Source organism: Prinia subflava, chromosome 1 (genome assembly GCF_021018805.1).
Source record: "Prinia subflava isolate CZ2003 ecotype Zambia chromosome 1, Cam_Psub_1.2, whole genome shotgun sequence".
Lineage (NCBI taxonomy): Eukaryota > Metazoa > Chordata > Aves > Passeriformes > Cisticolidae > Prinia > Prinia subflava.
Window position 1 is genome coordinate 89,085,152 of NC_086247.1, and position 19,204 is coordinate 89,104,355.

Sequence of the window (19,204 nt, forward strand, 5' to 3'; positions counted from 1 at the left end):
TGCATCTGTCTTTAACTGATCTGCTGGGAAGCCATGTGGAAAAACACAGGCTGATTACAAAAATGCTAGAATTAAGCTGAGAGGAGAAAAGCCAGACTAACCTGCTGGAGTCCTTTGAAGATCTTACTACAAAGATACAGTGCGTGTCAATGTGCTTAGCGATTTGTCTCCAGCTGCTAAAATCAAAGGACTCAGTGCTTCAGTATTGAAACCAAATGATCACATCTGTCCTGCACAAATATTTAGCATATCATGCACCAGACTCTTCAGAGCTCAAGCCTCTCTGGACTACGTCCTGGACTAAAAAACTGTGGGTCAGGCCATCATTTTTGTTGTCTTTGCTATCATCATTATTATTATTATAATCATACTTTTAATCATTCTCACGGGGAATATGACAGTGATGGTTTACTTTAAAACACATCTGAGAGCCTTCCCCTTCCATGTGTGACTCAACAGAGACTTCAGAGAATAGGGAATGCTTTTGTTGTCTGCTCCCATAGTCACCTCGGCTAGAAAATGTGCACATAATTGTTACTTAAAATTAATATTCCAGTCATGTTCTTCCTGCAAGATTTTCATGTACTTAGAATTAGTGCATCCAATCCCACTGGACAATTTTTATGCCTGGAAGAAATCAGGAAGCAGCATACAGCATGTGCTTTATTTAAAACAAAAGAAAACCCAACTCAGACCAGAGTGGTTGTTCAAAAACACAGATCTAGAAAATTATGCTTTCTTTCTCAGCAGAAAATGATGGTCTAATTCCTTGGTGGGATGCCTTGGTTCCCACCAGAAGAAATTGCCTGTAGCGTAATTTCATGTCTTTGGCCTTCAGTTTGTGGCATCTCTCTTGTGGATTTCATGATGGCAGCATCCCTCAGGCAAAGTAATATCTGCTAGTCACCACCACCAGAATGCCCTTTTGTTTCCAGAATCCCAACATCCTGTATGCGATTTGGACACACAGAGCTCGAAAGCTCCATACAGTGTTCACTGAAAAAGGTGTTCATCTCTTCACACAGCCTTGCCATCAAGAACCCAGTATGAAAGTCCAGCTAGATTATCAGTTTTTAAACTGAACAGTTTCCTGGCTCCTAGCTCTGGTATAGTCAGGCTTTGATAAAACATTGAGTTTTCTCACTGCACTGAAAAAGCAGGAGGAGCTTCAGAACGCTGGCCACATGCATCTTAAGTTGCGTTTAGCCTGTGTACAAATACACACAGATGTCCTATATTCGTGTGTAAAATGGCACCTTCCTTAGAAATGACAGCTGTCTGAGACGTCAAGTGTGTGCAGGCACCTTAAGGGTCTAACAGTCTGAGACACATTGGATAGAAATATTTGCCTGCTTTGCTTTATGACAAGTAAAATAAGAGTGTGGAATAATTCAACTACTACCAGAAGGCATGGTGCTGCCCCAGCAGCACTATTTTTGGGTTGATGGTAGCTGTCATCGCTGGTTTTCCAAGTGGCACAGCAGCTCCTGACCTACCTGTGCTCCAGCCCTGCCTAAGCCACAAGAGCTATTTCATGCTAAATTGCTCTCTAATTAAGTTGCACAGTGGTAGAGCTAGCACAAACTGTACTGAAAAGGGGATGCCACTTTCCAGTAGGTACCAGAAGCTCAGCATGTCGTTAAGCAAATAGAATAAATGGCTCTTCACGGCTCAGTGCTTACTGTATTTGACTTTGCACTGCCAGCTGTTGTATGTTGGCTAACAGTAGCCTGGCTGTACTATTAACAGGACCCTGATAGTGACTCCAGTTACAGTAGACTAATGACCCAGCCGTATTAAAAAGTGAGTTTTGTTTTGAATGTTAGGCTGGAATGCACAGTGATGTTTCATAACCTGGTGCTGCTCTGTCAGGGTATTATTACCTGAAGAACCCTGAAGAGCTGGAAAGAAAATAAGCAGGAATTTTGTAGATACATGCTTCCCTTTGCCTTCACTGTTAGTAGCAGGTGTTACATAATTTCCATTAGAAAAATGTACTCTTATGCTGCTGATCTTGACATTCTGAAATGCGGGCTATTACATGTAAATTGAAAGAAGTTTTCATAAGAATTTGTAGATAGAAGATGTCTTAAATCTTCTGTAAATGAAGTAAAAATTATATTAGGGAGTCAGATCATCCAACGGCAGAAACTATTCACCTCAAAGTGAAAGAGAGTGAAAGCCATTAATCCGGTAGACTACATGAATTATCTAGGCTGGCTATAAACCAAAACATAATTACATATGGTTGATTGCTTGGGCTTACTTTGGACATCAAATATATGGGAAATGGGAAGGACAGAGTGGTTACTGAAGTAGGGGTGGGGAAGGGCTTCTTCAGACCCAGTGACTACATGAACATTGCCTTGGCATTCTCTGCACTGTGCTGCCAGCTGCTCTGCCACGTACATACCCATTCCCAGCTGTTCCCTGTGCACCTAGGAGTTGTTATTTGTAATGAAAACTAAAAGCTTTTGGGGTCTTTCTCTTAGGAAAAGAAAACAGTGTGACACTCACAGATGTGGAAATAGATCCAAAAGGATTCATGCAAGTACAAAATATGTTTGTGTGGACAAGTAATGAGTGGCTTGGCATTTTGCTGTGGGAGGTGTAGTGATGATGGAGCTGCTGTACAGGCACCCCTGGAGAATGATACCCTCTTTGTCTATACAGGTCAAAGCAACCAGGAGACGAGCATCAGCCTCCACCTCCCAGGAAAAGTCATGTTCATGTTTTACAGCTGTGTTTCATTTATTTTTTTAGTGGAACGTGACTTGCATTGCTTCCATTGAAACCCCGTTGCCGCTTAGTCTCTATACAGATGACTCATTTTGAATAGGTAACCATTTGCTGTGGCCTTAGGTGCTTCTCTCTTGTGTGTTTGCTTTTTTCATTGTAAAATCCCTATTGTAAATACCTACTTGTAAGTATGTCCTGGTGAAGGCTTCATCTGCTGCAATAATTTTTTGTTCCTTATTTTAACAGTTTAGGAAATTCAGTCTCCCTTAAGAAATAATGTATAAAATATGGCTGGTAGCAAGTCTGGTCTCTTAAAATTAACTGGAATTGCCACTTCTTGCACTGCTCCAACCAAAGATAGCAATCCCACCATGCTGCTTCAGGAGCAGAGGAAACTCTCCTTTCTTCACACTGTTGTTTTGCATCGTTTCACATCTACTGTTTGTTCAGAGATAGGATTAAGTAATTTCCATCATGTTCTATGGGGCTGGCACACGGGGTGTTACTTTAGTCAGCCAGCATGGACCTGGAGCAGAGACATTGCAATCTTCTTTTACATGTTTCACCTTGACTGTTTACCCATCCCTGGGGAGATACAAGAAGGCCAATGAATGTTCACAGATTTCCCAATCTGCTCTCATCCTGTTAGTCAGAATGTTAGAAGAGGTGGGTAAGCCAGCTCTTTCATAGGATTGCTCTGCTTTATACAGGTAATAAATAACCTTTGCTGAAACAGTCACGACTTTACTCACTACTTTTACTTTGAAAACTGACTTCTTTCTTTAAAGGCCCCAAGTCACAGCCTACTATCCATCATAGCTTCTTGCAGGGAGGCAGAGGGATTTATGACCTCAGTGTTCATGCCTAGCAAAATCCTTAGGGCTTGCTCAGTTTCAAGGTTTCTCTTTTTTTCCCCTTTAGACTTGAAAGGAAGAGGGAGGATGTGAGAGGGAATGTACCTGCAGCAGGTGCAGAGATAGAATCAAGATACTGGCTGTCATCATTATGTTTAGACTGCCAAATAAAATAATGATTGAAAATTAAGATTAAAATTGGAAATCTTCTTTCATATCTAATGAAAATCAGTAATCTTGGCATAACATATGGTGCTGCATTCAACTCCTAGTGCTGTAGGAGTAGTTTGCAGCTGACAGCACATATGTCCGTACAGTATGCTTCAGAATCCCCAAATTTAGATATTTGATTGAATCAGTAATTTTTAAGCTTGATACGTAAGCATATTCCTCATCCCCTTTCTTCTCCTGCTCCACCTCCTACACCCCCAGAAAGCACCTTGAAAAGTTAAGCATTTCGTAATGCTTTGGAATTATCTTCTATGGTCATTGGGAGCAATGTCTGCTCATTTGGAGTGATTCTTGCTCTCATGCTTCCAATATTCTAAAAAAAAACCAACCAACCAACCAAAAAAAAAAAACCAAAAAAAACCCCCACCAACCAGAAAAACCACCAAAGTGCTTGCATTTCCGTTAAGGAGAGCAAAAGTCTCCAGAGAGTCTCAGTTGCCATCTCAGAGCTCATATATTACCTGCCAGCAAAGCCTACTGGTGCGACTGCCAATATGGGTTTGAGCATAGAGGGTATGAATTACAAGTACAGTGTGATATTGTGTGTCTTCTCTGACTGACATGGTAAAGCTTCCGTGATCTCTGAGCTTTCCCTTTGCAGAAAATTTATTAATCCTGTTTCCATGTTCATCTCCATACATTCACCATGCATAAACTCTCAGTAATTCATCAAAGTGCACAGAGAATTGTATTCTCCAAGAAGAAAGAATACAGAGTTCTCTCATTAACTCATTCTCTCTAGCTTTACTTGGAACCCTTCGTGGTAAAATGTCAGATATTTTTTTTTCTTGTGCATTTGATTTTGTTTGTGTTTCATTACCAGTAACACTTGTAACAAAATTTTGGTAAATTGATATTCTGGCAGTTGGAATCCAAAGCAGAAGACCATGTGTACATAAATTAAAATTTATTTTAAAAAGAACTGGTTTAATGAACACAGAAGTAACACCTCGTTAGTCTGAATCAGAGGCTGCGGATAGCACGCCTTTGCAAAATCATGTATGTTAGCCCACTCGTCTTAAAGGCAAAAATCTACTGAGTAGTGAAGAAAAGAGTTCAGCCTGAAGTCAAGCTTAGGGATGAGGTCTCATGTCTGCTAAGGTGAATTAGATAGAGGGAAATATTTGAAGAATATTTGGCTACAAACATATGCATCTTGAAAGAGAGCCTGTATCAAAATAGGAGAGTGCAAACTTAAGTGTATTGCAAAAGTACAACCTAGGTGCACTTTCTACTTTATGCATTTTGATACTTCAAATGTGAGGCTTTTCTCCTTGAATATCAGACTGCAGGAGGTTGGGGTTCATTGGGATGGCCTACACCCATCCTTTGCAGAGCTGTGGCACACAGGCAGTGTGCAGCTGTGTGCCAGCATGTGAGATGGCCCCCTTTCCACCTGTTTTACCCCAACTGAGGGCTGTTTGGCTCCCATCCCCCTGCCCTGTGCACTTAACTCTCCTTTCCTTCCTTCCAGTCTCTCGCTGACCTGCAAGCCATTCTCAGTGTCTCAACATGTACCCAGCCTAAAATCCTCTGCACTGGTTCTACAAGCCTGTCAAACTTCCTCAACTGGATTCTGTCTCTCAGCTCTTCTTCCTTAAAGAGGGATCCTGGGCTTTGAAAGCCAAATCACAGCTTGCAACACTGGCTGCAGAGCTCTTCGTTAATTCTCAATGTACATCCACACCTATCCAGGCTTTTCCCATCAATGAGGTCATCCTCCGGGCTCTCATGTTCCCTGCTTTTTCTCTCAAAGCTCTGTAGTCACTCTTGTTCTAGTTATTCACACTAGTTAGTTGCACACTAAAAAAGAGATAAAAAACTATTTCAGAAACTATGTTTCCTTGATATTTCACAACTTCACAATATCTGTTCCATGACTTTTCTTAAAAGACCAAACAGACTATATTAACAGTTCTAATTATTTCAAGTAAATAACTTGAAGCATGATATCACATCACTGATTATTGGCTTGAATAATCTGGATGTTCTGGATATATAAGATTTGTTTCCAGCAGAGCTCTCTACATATATTCACGTTTTTGGAGAAAAAAAATTTATATCTTTAAAACTGTATGGACTGGTACCAGTCAGAAAAGATTTGGGGAAACAAGGTAGAATCTGGAATGGAACATGTCAAAAATCATCATGAAAACAGGAGCCAGAACACTTTGATGGTATTCATGAACTCTTTTATTCATTTTTCATGAGCAATGACAGAAGCTATGTTCTCTTAGCAAGACTGCAGAACTCCACCTTCTCTGGCAATTCTTCAATAATAATCTTTTCAATGTAATAATAATTCATAATATAAATAAATCTTTAGATTTTCCGTCTGGTTTTATAAAAAGTTTCAGCAGGTAAGCAGAGAAATACTACAAAATAACTCACATAGGTGAGCAGCTTTTGTACAATGGTGTATATGGTGAAAGTTGTTTGCTCAGGATATTGGATAAACTTAAGCAAATTAGGAAATATTACTGTAAAGTGAAAAGAACTTCTTGGCAATATTTCTGTGGTTTAGTTCATGCTAGGTTTATTTTTGGATCTTAATTTTTTGATCTTCCATTCCTTTACCCCGGAGAGTTAATGTTTTTGGAAGCTGTGACAAAAATTACTTGCTCCTCACAATGGCATGTTCTGAGAGAGTCGGCTGCTATAATTCATCTTCCTTTCAGTATTCATCTGCTCATCTTGGATTCTCCTCCTGATCCACCATATCAGGGTCTTAGTACAGTCCAGGAACATATGGTGTATCATGAAGAAACCGTTTCTATTCCTGGTGCAATCTCTAGCAAAGGTGATTAAAAGCTGCATAAAGTTCAGATGATGTTTAATAACTAAGAATTTTACCTTTTCCATGTCGTTTTCTTGGCAGCTTTTAGGAGTGTGTGTGTGTGCTGCCCTCTAGCAGGACACATCCTCTCTCACAGCTGTTGTTTCTGTCACTCCATTTTCTACCTGTTGCCACTGTTGCTTGAGAAATACTGGTGGTCTCCAACTTCTCATTAGTATGTTGTTCTTTAGTGGGTGTTACACACTGATGAGTAGTTGGGAGGACATTTCCATGCACCCCTTTTTCCAGAGTTGGGCAGTTTTGTCTGGATGTCATTGCAATTATCTGTGCTGCCTTTTCTGAAGAGCTCAAGAGCTTCCCCAAGGGCTGTCCTTGAAGAGGAAGGTTGAGTTCTTTAAAAATAAACTAACCACACTTGGACACCAACATATTTTGGCTGGGACCAGTTCTTTACTGCTTTGTAGTCTGCTACAGATTGTGTCAGGGAAGGTTTAGGTTGTGTACCAGGAAAAGGTTTTTCACCCAGAGGGTGGTTTGGCACTGGAACAGGCTCCCCAGCCTGTTGGCCACAGCGCCAAGTCACAGCACGTGGTCACAGCACCAAGCCTGACAGAGTACAAGAAGCTTTTGGACAATGCTTTCACCTTGTCCACATGTGAGAATCACATGGTGTGATTCTTGGGGATAGTGCTCTGCAGGACTCAATGATATCTGTGGGTCCCTTCCAACTGAGCATATTCTGTGATTCTGTGAAGTGTGGAAGGAATCATCAGTATGTGTTTTATCAAATGGAAAATAATCACTTGAAGCAAAATACCAGAGCATAAATGCCAGCCTGGCTCTTCTCAGAGACTGAACCATTCTCTGCATGTCCTAAATAATACGGGAGAACTGAAACATCATGTGAATGCCATTAAAAATGCCATGGAAATACGTGATTGCCTCTATATAGATTTAAGGATGATGTAATACAGCTTTCATTAGGGAAAGGTCAGAGGCTCAAACGCTGTCATTTTTTTCACATGGAAAGTTGAATTTCATGCCAAATTTTAATTTATTTCTATCTGAAATATGAAAAATGCTTCTTAATTACATCTAATTTTGACAGGGTGCATCTTGGAAAATGAACCTTCACTGTGGAAAACTTGTAATTTATGCCATTTAAAATTGCACAGATAAACTTTGTTTAAAGTCTCATAGAGAGGAACCAATCACTAACTTTATTCCCTTTTTCTGAATTTGTATTAGATTTATAAGAGCACTTTCAAGTGCAAGTAAAAAATCATCCTCAGGCTGTTAGCACAAGTACCCCTCCCCTCCATTAACATTCATTTCAGGTTTTCATAAGGATATGATAATTTATGAAAATAAATATTTCTCTCCTGAGTTTTTTTGGTTGGGTTTGGGGTTTTTTTCTTTGTACAGGGAGACCAGCTCTTACTTTCTTTAACACCACAGAGATGGTAAAAATGTTGGTAACAAAGAGATGATGAGGCTAGGATCATTCAGCCAAGAGAGAGAGGCCAAGTGGCAGGTCACTCAGGTTTGTAGGCAGGTGTAGGAGGACAGGAAAAAACCTTTTTTCTCTTAACTGCATCTGCTCAGGAAGAAATCATCATCAGGTGCAGGGTATGTAGCTAATGCTGCAAGCCATCAAGTGAATAGGGGATCCTAATGCTCCCTCCTAATACTACTTCTCTTTAGGATGCACCAAGTGGGCCTATTGCTGTGGTTTGGGGCTTATCCCCCTACAGTATTTTGGGAGGGAAGAGAGAGAGAGAGAGCACATTTTAATCTCTGCAGTTGCTGTTCTGACACATCTCAGCCTCTACAGAGACATAATGGCACACTAAGCCTTCAGAGGTACTGTAAAGCATAACTGCACTCTTTTGACAGACTGTTTCTATGGCTGGCAGTTGTCTTCATTATTCATTTATTCCTATTACTTTGTCAGTTATTTGGGGGTTTTTTCGTTTTCTTGAAGTTGTGTGTGGGGGTTTGGTTGGTTGCTTGATTCTTTTCTTCTATTTTCTTTCCTTCCCTCTAATCTGATATTAAGTATGGAAATGGAGGGTAGGGTGCCTGTTTACCAAGCAGGGCTTTTTGGATGTGATACTGGGGGCCCTACCCAGGACGGACAGCATATTTCTGATACCAGTACCCTGCCTGCACTTAGCAAGACTGGGGGGAGACCAAATGAAATAAGTGCTAACTCCACATAAAACAAGCAAAACAAAATGTGAGCTCTCAGTGCTGTGAGACATTGTGTTTGAGTAAACCTTGTTTGTCGAAGGAGAGGCTTAACAGTGTATGTAGAGTGAACTTTTAGGTAAATTGCCCTTTGGCAGGACTTGGCAGTGTTTTTTAGGTGTCTTTAAACATACTCAGGAAAACCTTTTTTTAAATAACTGTATTGCTAAAATGAGTGTATTCTGCATCTGCAAGACTTGACAGATTCATCTTTGAACTTTGTTTCTCATCTTTATCCTAAGTATCTTGGAGATATAAGTATCTACTGTGGAGAATAGTGAAGGACAACTGGCTCAATTCCTGAAGCAGTTCAGTTTTCAAGTTCCACATTAACTTCCTTTAAAAATTTAATTCAGAGTGAAATGGAAAGCATCTGGTTCAGATCTACAAAGAATTACAGCATGCTCCCAAATAAACTTTGAGGCCTTTAGTATGAAAGGCAAAAAGTTTTAGACTTCAACAATGTATAGGGCAAAGTTCACAGAAATAAGAATAGAATTATGTCTTGATAAAGCCATTTAATATTGCATAGGTGTTGGAGCTCTTGCTGAAACCTTTCCCAATGCATGTTTTATGCAATCTGCTTTGAACAGGAGTCCTAATAATTGAATTTTTGTACATGGACTCATTGTATAGTGGAGTGGATAAGAATATTATTCACATAGGGCTACTACCTTGCCCAAAGGCAGCCTAAGCAAAGCTGCAGGAGATGCTGAAGAAAGGGTTGGGACCAGTTAAATGGTTGTCTCTGCTGTCATAGTTTACAGTATTTCTCCTCTCCTGCTGCTGCAAAAAACAGCAGTTCTGCTGGGAATGATAAGAATGTGGATGAAATAGTAATCAGAATAATAATTTGTATAATTTGAAACTTCAGTTTGATTACATAGCAACTGAATTCAGTGCAGGTCTTTTTAGTTCCAGCAGTTAGCATCCAAGTCTGGATGTTAATGGAGAAGTATACCTGCATCCTAGTTTAGTAAATGTTGCATAATTATTCCACTAGTGTTAGAAAACTTTTAAGTGTCCTTATCATAAAACCCGTTCTTGAACAGTCTGAGCAACTCTAGGTTTCTTGATAGCAGTGGTGTAATTGCTGTTGACTGAAGTGTGTGATTGTCAGTCACATAATTTTGTGTGCCGCCACTGTTGTTGTGCGCAGACCTGACTGAGCCAAAGACCTGACTGAGATCAGCGGGCTCAGCTGAAATAACTGATTCTATGATTTTGTCATGAAATGTTTTCCAGAAGCACAATACATAATGAAACTTACTGTAAGATTTTAGTATGCCTACTTACTTTTTCCAAGATCATATTGCCATTTGACTACAATCCCTATGAGTAGGGCAACGGGAGGTGACATTTACACTAGAGTTCATTTCAGTGCTACTGCCTGAGGTGATGCACAGCAAGAAGCAAATTATCTTGCGCTCATACGCCAGAGGGATCCTTAGGTGTGCTGCAGTTCCTGTGTCTCTGAAAATGCACCTTCTGGCAGGAAGTCCCATCGTGGTGGTGCTCCTGTTGCTTTGGCTTGGGGGACCCCCTATGCCATGCAGTGGCGTAGTCAGAGTGGGAGAAAACCGCGAAGATGCAGCGTGTCTGTGTGGGATAGGGCCAAACAAGGGCCAAGTGGAGGAAGTGTCACGCTCTGAGCAGAGAGCGTGCCTTTTTTTTTTATTTTTACTGAGCCAGTATGTGCCCTCTATTCTGTCTGATATATGAAAGAGGGGGAAATGAAAACACTCTTCTGAGCTTGTCCCCATGCTCCTGCCCGGGTAGCTAGTAAGGTGTACTGGCCTCCTCATTTCCCAGTCAAAGTAAGAGCAAGGTGTTATTTAGCTCTGTAATTCCCCATTGCAGAAATCAAGGTACCACTAGATTAGCTAAAAAGAAATAACTTATATATTTGTAATTTTCTCTTTTTTCTAGGAACCTTCTACAAATGTCTTCTAGGTCAGCCTAGCAAGGTCACTTGGTCACTGTCACTGTTGTGACAGGTAGGCAGGTTCAGAAGGTACAATTTGGTATCTGATAGCTACTTCTCTTAATTTTTCTCTGTGTCGATGAATGGAAATCTTCTCTTTATGGGAGAAAAGAAAAAGGGATTAATATATTTTAGTGTGAGGAAAATTCTATGGGTTTTTTTCTGTTATTTAGAGTCTTCCAGCATTTTTGTGAGCAGCTACTGCTTGGGGTTCATTCTTAGCCTGCTCAAGTGATCTGTAATGTATGCTCTGTTTCAATAAAAAAAGCTTGTCTCCCTACGTACTCCTTCTTTGGAACATGTACTTTATGTTCACTTTTAGTTTGCTAGTTTAGATGATTTTTTTGCCAGTATAGATAACCAAAAAAGTGCTAAGCTTAATTTGCAGTGGTGAAAAACTGCCTTGTAAGTCTAACACAGAGGGAGGACTGGTTTGGTATAGGGTTGGGGTTGTGTTAGGCATGTGCAAAAGTTAAGTTCTCTACACTTTCCCTTCTTCTTGCTCAATGTAAATATCTTTTTTGTTTGTTTTTAATGAGTAATAAACATCCTTGTGTCCTAATTCCACCTCCCACAACTCTCCAACTCACAGATAACCTTAAATGTGAGAAATTGAAGCAGATTTTTAAGCCTGTTTTCCAGTGTTCAGTTGTAGATGTTTCTGGTTCAATACAAAGCTTGCAAAAGCCTTCCTTGTGCTGCTGCCGCTGTGGGCATGGCCTGGGAACAGAGGCCCGGGAGCAAAGGACTTGGTCTGTAGCTTAAAAAATTTGCCATTAGCTGGAAAACAACTGTTCCTATTTTGAGCAAATAAAATACCATACCAGCTTCTCTTTTACTTTTTATTTCTTTTCCTGCTACTTGGTACGCCATAAATGAAATTGAAGTGCAAGAGTTGTGTACTGGGCAGATTACCATTGATATTTCCACCCATGTTTCTTTCCTGAGACCTGAATATGTTGGTCCACATCTCAGATAGCTGTTGATGCCTCGCCTGGTTGCTCTTGTGCAGAAATGAGATCTAGATACAGCTGAAATTTGGCTGCAGTCAAGGGGGCCTCCAGACCTGCATGGCTGTGTAATCTGGCTGAAAGCAAGTAGACCATGTTTAGATTTTGTGATAAGCTGCATATGCGCTGGTAATATCAGAAATTAGATAAGATGCATTTCCCAGAGCATTAGTAATTCAAATATGCACATTTATTTTATTAAATAAGGGGAAAACATGGCAAAATCAACTGAAAAAAAAGAGGGGGAAAAAACCCTGCCTGATTCTTAGATACTGCTGTGAAAAGATGCCATAGAAATTAGATATAGTTACTGAATATAACATAATATGGTTCTTTGTGATCTAATTACACAAGAATTGTTAGGGTTTATTTTGTAAATTAAACCATTGGGGAATTTTTTTATAAAAAAGTATTTAAGTCAGCATAAGATATAAAAGCAATTTCCTTTAAACTGGAAAAACAAGAAATCACAGTACTGTGCATTCAGTCCACATAATAAATCTTATCATATTGAATGCTCAGGATCTGAGAGGTGACATTGAGCACTGGAGACTTTCCAGGAGTCAGCAGTAGCTAAATGGTGCAAGTCGGCAAGATATCAGTCTTTTGTTTCTTGTTCAGTTTAAGGGTAGTCCCTTGGAATTAAAAAAAAATAGCAGGATTTTCCTGACCTGTATTCAATCCATCTAAACACAAAGAAAACATACTTTTTTTTTTTTTTTTTTCCCAGCTGAATTCTCCAAAACGGAAAGAAAAATTTGGTCTGGAAACTGTATTGCTCAAATTTTGCAGTATGATGTGAAGCAAAGGGGTAACTCGGTGGATATGAAGGCTTTGAGTCTGTGGTCTTTGAAGCACATGGCTCTTACTATTGTATTTCACCTTCTACCTGATGCTCCCTGTCCAGCTTGAATTTTGCACCGTTCATAATTCCACTAATGTTTCCTGTTCCTATCTCCAGTGCATGCCTATGGTTCATGTGAAACAGTTGACTGCTTATTCTTGGAAACTCACCGGAGCAAGCCCTTACAAGCACAGGAGAGAGTCTTAGGGCATTCTTCAGCATCAAGTGGGAGGTGTACAGAGCCAGCCAGCTTGCTGGAAAAAACAGCTTGCTGGTTTTTCCCATATTTCCCTCAAAGCCCTTTTTTCCTGAAGTGCTCTTTAGGTCACACAAAAGTGATGATATTTAAAACTTTTTAAAGCTTTCTGCATGAATATATCACCTCATTTTAGAACAGAGTGTGTCCTGTAAACTATCAAGCATAGGCTAATCCAAAAAATATATCTATCTTAACACAACTGGGTATTCTAGCAGGATGTAGAACTAGTTTAATTCTATTGATACAAAATTATACCATTTCATTCCTCCAGTGTAATGTCTACACAGGTGGAAATCACACCCATAATTAGGCTGTAATTAGCAGGTGTTCCAATGCTGGTGTAGATAACTCAGGCAGTTTTGAAACAGATCTCCTTCTAGTCTATGTTTCCCATGAGCTGGCTGGTGTCATGTGGGAGCCTTGGAAAGTCCGGAAGGGAGGTTCTTGAGAAGGCAGAGCCAGGCTTTGTGTGAAGGAGCACAGAAGCAGGACAAGTTACAATGGTCTTGAAATGAGCAGGGAAGGGCCTGACTTGCCAAAGGGAAGTTTTTTTAAAAAAAAAGTTGCTGTCACCATGACAGCAATAAGGGCTGGACCAGCCTGCCTAGAAGAGCTGTACAGCCTTCATTGTTGGAGGTTTTCAGATACCCAGTTGTACACAACTCTGAGCATTCCAGTCTGTGATCCTGGGTCCTGAGCTCATCTCAGATTAAATTAAACCAAATGCTGTCATCTAGGAGTAACTAACACACATCACCCACTGGGGGCTCTTCTTACTGGGGTCTTTAGAGGAGATTGGAAAGAGATCAGAGGAGCATGGATGGAGTATGGGGGCGTTGAGAGTTGTCTGGGTATGGAGTGCAGAACAGGAGAGTGCTAATGTATTTGTGAAGGGCAGACATGGAGATCACCAAAGAGTAACACAATGAAGGGCACTTTACACCTCATGCATGTGACACTATTTGATCACTGCTTTGCTAAACTGAGAATTTGTATTCAGACACATTAATAGAACTCTTAAAATTGTTCCTTCATCACCTTCCTTCTCATGCCCACTTTATTATGTTGGGCACCTGTCTCCAAAATTAGGAAGGTCATCACCTTATATGATCTGCCTTACTTAAAAGAAGACACTGAGGTATGCAGAATACTTTCTTGGCAAGCAGTTCTTTACAACATAAGCATGTTTACTCAGATTTATCTGACCTTTCCCTTCTGGGCCCTGATAGCCATGTAATTTCTGTTTGCTTTCAAGGGCACATGCTATCTGTCATGGTCCTATCCTGGATTTAGTGTGAACGGTTAGAGAAAGAGCTAGTGTATGTATTCCTGTGGTACAGACTTCTCTGGTGCTTGTCTGAGAGTTCTGCACTGGTAGCTTTTGTAGTCACATTATGAAGATTTAGAGTGCAGAACATCTGTGCAAAACATGCTGACTCTGGCATCTGAATGACATTTAGCACAAGTCATTCATTTTACAGAAAAACTTCCAGTTATTATATTGGATGAGGTATCTTATTTGGGGTTATTGAGCTTATTCCCAAAATAATGGATACCCGAATTTCTAGCCATGTGCTTTTTCCATTTCACTGACCATTGGTGGTTTTTTCCCCATAGTATACTCACACTTCAGCATTTTCTGGAGCAGATAAATATTGAAGGGTAAAAAAAATAATAATTACTGTTCTTCATGGAGGATGATAATTAGATTTTGCATCTACAGTGCCAGTGTTTTGAGAGGAATGTGGTGCGAGCTCTCTTTTTCTCAGAATGGCTGCCCTATATACAAGATTGCTAGTCCAAGAGACAGTTAACAAAATCTAGCTTTTCAGGTTTCCAAATTACCTTTTACATGTACACATCACTACTTCTATGAAATGCTTTCAAATTGCCCTGATTACAAAATACTTCTTGTAATCAGATCAAGTTGAACAGGAAATCCCAACTATGTGCAGTATCTCGTGAGTAATTGCGGTACAAATACTTATATAAATTGTGAGCAATTTCTTATGCAGTGGCTTTAGCTAATGTTATTAGGATGCTTAATTGACTTTTCTCTGTGTCAGGTTTAGACATAATGCTGAAATGTGAAGAGAAGAAAATATCTGAAACTAAGGTGCAGTGCCTCATTTACATTGAGGCATGAGTGACAAATTTTCTTTCAAAGATTTGTAGGAAAATGCTTGGAGAAAAAAAAGCTTGAAGCAAAATTTGGGACCCGTTTAGAAATACCTGTTTGTATATGCGAAGAAGAAAAAATATTCAGGGAGTGGGATGGAAGAGCCTGTGCAAGAGAAAGGGATTATCTGTGGACAGGAAATTGTTATTGATTTTTTTTTTTTCATTGTCTAGGTCAACTCCACACAACTGTAAAAACCATTCCTGAGACAGGGACAAGGGCATTCAAGTTGGTCCTGAGTGCACAGTAACAAATTATTTAAGCTGTACTCTCTGTCCTGGAGTATATATCATTATGTGGTGAGAAGAGTCACATTTTTAAGTGACTATTCTTTTCCTCTGATAAAGCCTTTACAGTTTTTGACTTTGCCTTTGTGTGGCATAAGAAAATTTTACAGGTGTCTTCTACCCTACCTCCAACTATTTGTACAACACAGGCTTGTGTCCTTAGAGATTTTACCAAAGTGGCCTGAAGATTTCATTTGAGTTGGCTTTGGGTTGGAGGATTAGATGGATTGGGGGGATTGTGGGTTTTTTAATACACTCCAAGCTGAGTGAGAATATTTGATAGGTAGGAAAGTCAGCTTTTTTGGTTTGCGTTTAAGAGTTCCTGTGGTACATCATTGATTACATTGTCAGCACCTGGAGTCAATGTTGCACACAAGGAATTTAATTTAATGTCATTGTGCTTTCTTTTGTCATTTTGATTTAGTTGTTGAATTTACATCTAACTCACCACTTGAATATTTAATTATACAGACTGATTTATATCAGTTATATATTTTCTTAACAAACTAGATTGCTTTGTTGTGGTATAATCCAGGAGTATTTGTCCAAAGATAAGGGTGAAGACCCAAGCCAGTACACACTGCTGTAGCTGTGCAGAAATGTTATATTTCCATGAAATGCAAGTGAAATCAATAATGTTATTCTGTAGGTTTTTGTAATGTCGGCATCAACATATGTTCAAAAACTATTTCAACTTAAAACACTACAATATTCACATAAAAGGGAGCCACTTTGATTCAACTATTGGTGTTTAGAGAGAAGAAAATGTAGAATTTTGCAAGTTTTTAATTTAAACGAGTTAGTTTAAAATAAACTGCAAATTATGTGGTTTATTTTTATATCATTGCAATGTGAACCTTTTACATAATATTAATAGGCACTGCAGCTTGTTCTACAAGATAGCACAGCAGTTATTTATATAAAATATTAAGGTAAAAAAGATAAAATCAAGAGACTTATCTTACATTTGCTGTTCTGTTTTAAATTATTTCAATTTATAAGCAAAAGCAAAATATATGCTGGGAATTGTTGTGAGAAGAAAAAACCCTCTTTTTAACACCCTCCCCCTCCCATCTCCCCTCTCTCTTCACCATTAAGATTATTGATGATAAACTATTTGGAATATGCATGAGTATTGCTAAGGAGCTGCAGCAGAGATAGATTTAATAATTAATGCACAGGAATTATTTATTCCCCCAATATATTGTAAAGCTTCGTCATTTCAGTAATGATAAACAGTCTTGATGGTGCTGGAGCATTGAAAACACAAAGGAAAATGAAAACAGTCTCTGAGACTTGTTTATCATTTGAATATGTGGTTTTAATATTTTTTAATTAAATGCTAAAGATTTTCTATATATTCCATACCTACATATTGTTTATCGGTGGCCATTTGTTAGATTTCAATGGGACCTTACAGAAACAGTAATCAAAGTGAGATCTTTCTTTTATCAGGAGCTGGTTCCTTTCATTAAAAGAATCTGCTGGAGAACACTGTCCCTGGTTTGTCATGCATTATTGTGTAGCTCATGCTCACAAGTATATGATGTGTTCAAATGTAAGTATTAGTTCAGTTTTCTGTTAGGTATTTATTTTTCACAATTTAGCTTGTTGCTCCAGCATTCATGTTCTGCTTTTGGGTTCCTCTTTCTGCAGTGTAGTGCTTTGGCTTTTCTTTATTTTGTGTTATTGATATGGGGCTGGGTCATAAATTTAATCAGATTTACTTCTGTTTCTAATCTCATTCTCTAAACTGCTTGCTGCTCTCCCAATTCAAAGCAATCCACAAATTTTAGGTGCCATCTCCAATTCTTATCAGAGTAACTGCTGAAAATATTGAATGCACCCAAGCCCTACTCATAACATGTTTATGTTTTGGGTTGTGCTGCATGATGAGTAGATACTTATGTAGATGGATGCTCCTAATAAATTGATCAATCCAACAGTGATTTAAGGGAACAAAGTCAATGGCTTAGTGAAATACAACACTTGACATCACGTCTTCTGCTTCCATTCTCTTTCTTTCTGCCATTCTCTCCAACCCATGAGGTCAAGAAAGAAATTAAATTGATTAGACTTAACCTTGTTCTTGAAAAGTCTGTGACATTTAGGGGTTGGGGTGAAGGAAGATGTCATACAGCTGTTTGTTTAATAATTTAATATCATTCCTGCAGACAATCAAGTTGATTTGCCTGTAATTCTTCTTCTTCTTCCCTCTTATTTTTGAACAGTAAACACTATTTGTCTTTTTACCCAGAAATAACACTTGCATTTTTTCCACATTTTTTGCTCCTTGTTTCTAAATAATACTGGGGTAAATATTATCATCTCAGTGATGTGAATAAAACTAACTTAACTAAATATTTCGTGACCTGTTCTTTCTATATTTTGACCTGTATTCCTCCTTCATTGTTAAAGCTAATTTAAGTACTTAATTGTAACTAACTTTTTTATGATGAGGATGCTTTGAATACTTTAGTCTCATTGTAGGCTCTCCTTCCCCCTTGATTAATGGACTTGTTAATTAACTGAGATAATAGACTTCCTCTTTTTCCTGGTGTACTTAGAGAAGCTTCATAACTTGTAAGCTGGTTTGCCTCTTTACATTTCTGATTTTACTTGGGTTTTTTTCCTTCATATGAATGGTGTATGGGGTTTTTTAATCCATGTTTTCTCTTAGTTCCTCCTGCTTTCTAAGTCTTTGAAGTGTCTCATTGCTCCTAATTAGTGTTGTTGTTAGTTTGCTACAGCTTTTAAAAGAATAAAATATATTTGCCCCCATTTTGTATTTATTTTCTTGTTGATAAATCCTGGAGCACCTGCTTGTGCTTCCTTTTAGGATGATACTTGGTTTCTAGCTTTTCAAACATTTTCCTGCTGGACAATGCATTAAAGGAAAAGTGCATTAAATATGAATGACTAGGAAGGAGACGTGGATATACTGGAGGCAGCCCAATGAAGCGCCTTGCAAATAGTTAAGAGCCTAGAGCATCCCTCCACTGAGGAAAAGCTGAGAGAGCTGGAAAGCTCTCTTGAGGTAGAAAAAGAGGGCTCAGGGAATCTCATCAATGTGTTTAGATACCTGAATGGAAGGCATAAAGAAGATGGAGCCTGGCTGTTTTCTGTGGTGCCCAGTGACAGGACCAAAGGCAATTGCACAAACTGAAACATAGAAGGTTCCTTCTAAACATCAGTAAACAATTTTTCACTGTGAGGATGACCAGAAAGGTTCTGAAGTCTCCATCCATGGAGATGTTCCAAACTCAGCTGGACATGGTCCTAGGTGCTCAACTCTGGGTGACCTCATTTGTTCTGGAGTGTTGGACCAGAAGGACTCCAGAGGTCCTTTCTAATCTCAGTCCTTCTACAATTCTGTGAGGGCTTGGCATGTCAAGATTGTGGCATGTTCTTGTTCTCATAAGGCTGTGGCTGTCACTCCAAAGACTTCTGAAGTGTTATGGTTAAGTATAATACTTCAGAGGCTAATATGGGATTAAACTACAGTAATTTTGGAGATACAGGCATATTTGGGGTCGAAATAAGATGATGGGAAGCACTGATACTGCCACCAAAATGGTTATGCTTGCACGTTCTTTCTTTAAAGAATCTTGTTGAGTTTTTGGTGTTTTGTGGTTTTGTTTTTTGGTGGTTTTTATGTTATACTATGTTCATTTGGGTTTTTTTTAATTGTCACCAAAAAACACCTGCATGGTTTGAGTCTAAGCTCAGCGCACTTGGTCAGACTTGTTTCAGGAACACAGGCTTAAAAG

The 19,204-nt window shown here is 39.1% G+C and overlaps 1 protein-coding gene across 1 annotated transcript in view; it reads left to right on the plus strand.

Moving 5' to 3' along the window:
• The window catches only part of PHACTR1 (phosphatase and actin regulator 1), a 306,506-nt gene that overhangs the window by 43,879 nt on the left and 243,423 nt on the right, over positions 1-19,204 (plus strand). The gene's annotated exons all lie outside the window — the stretch shown is intronic.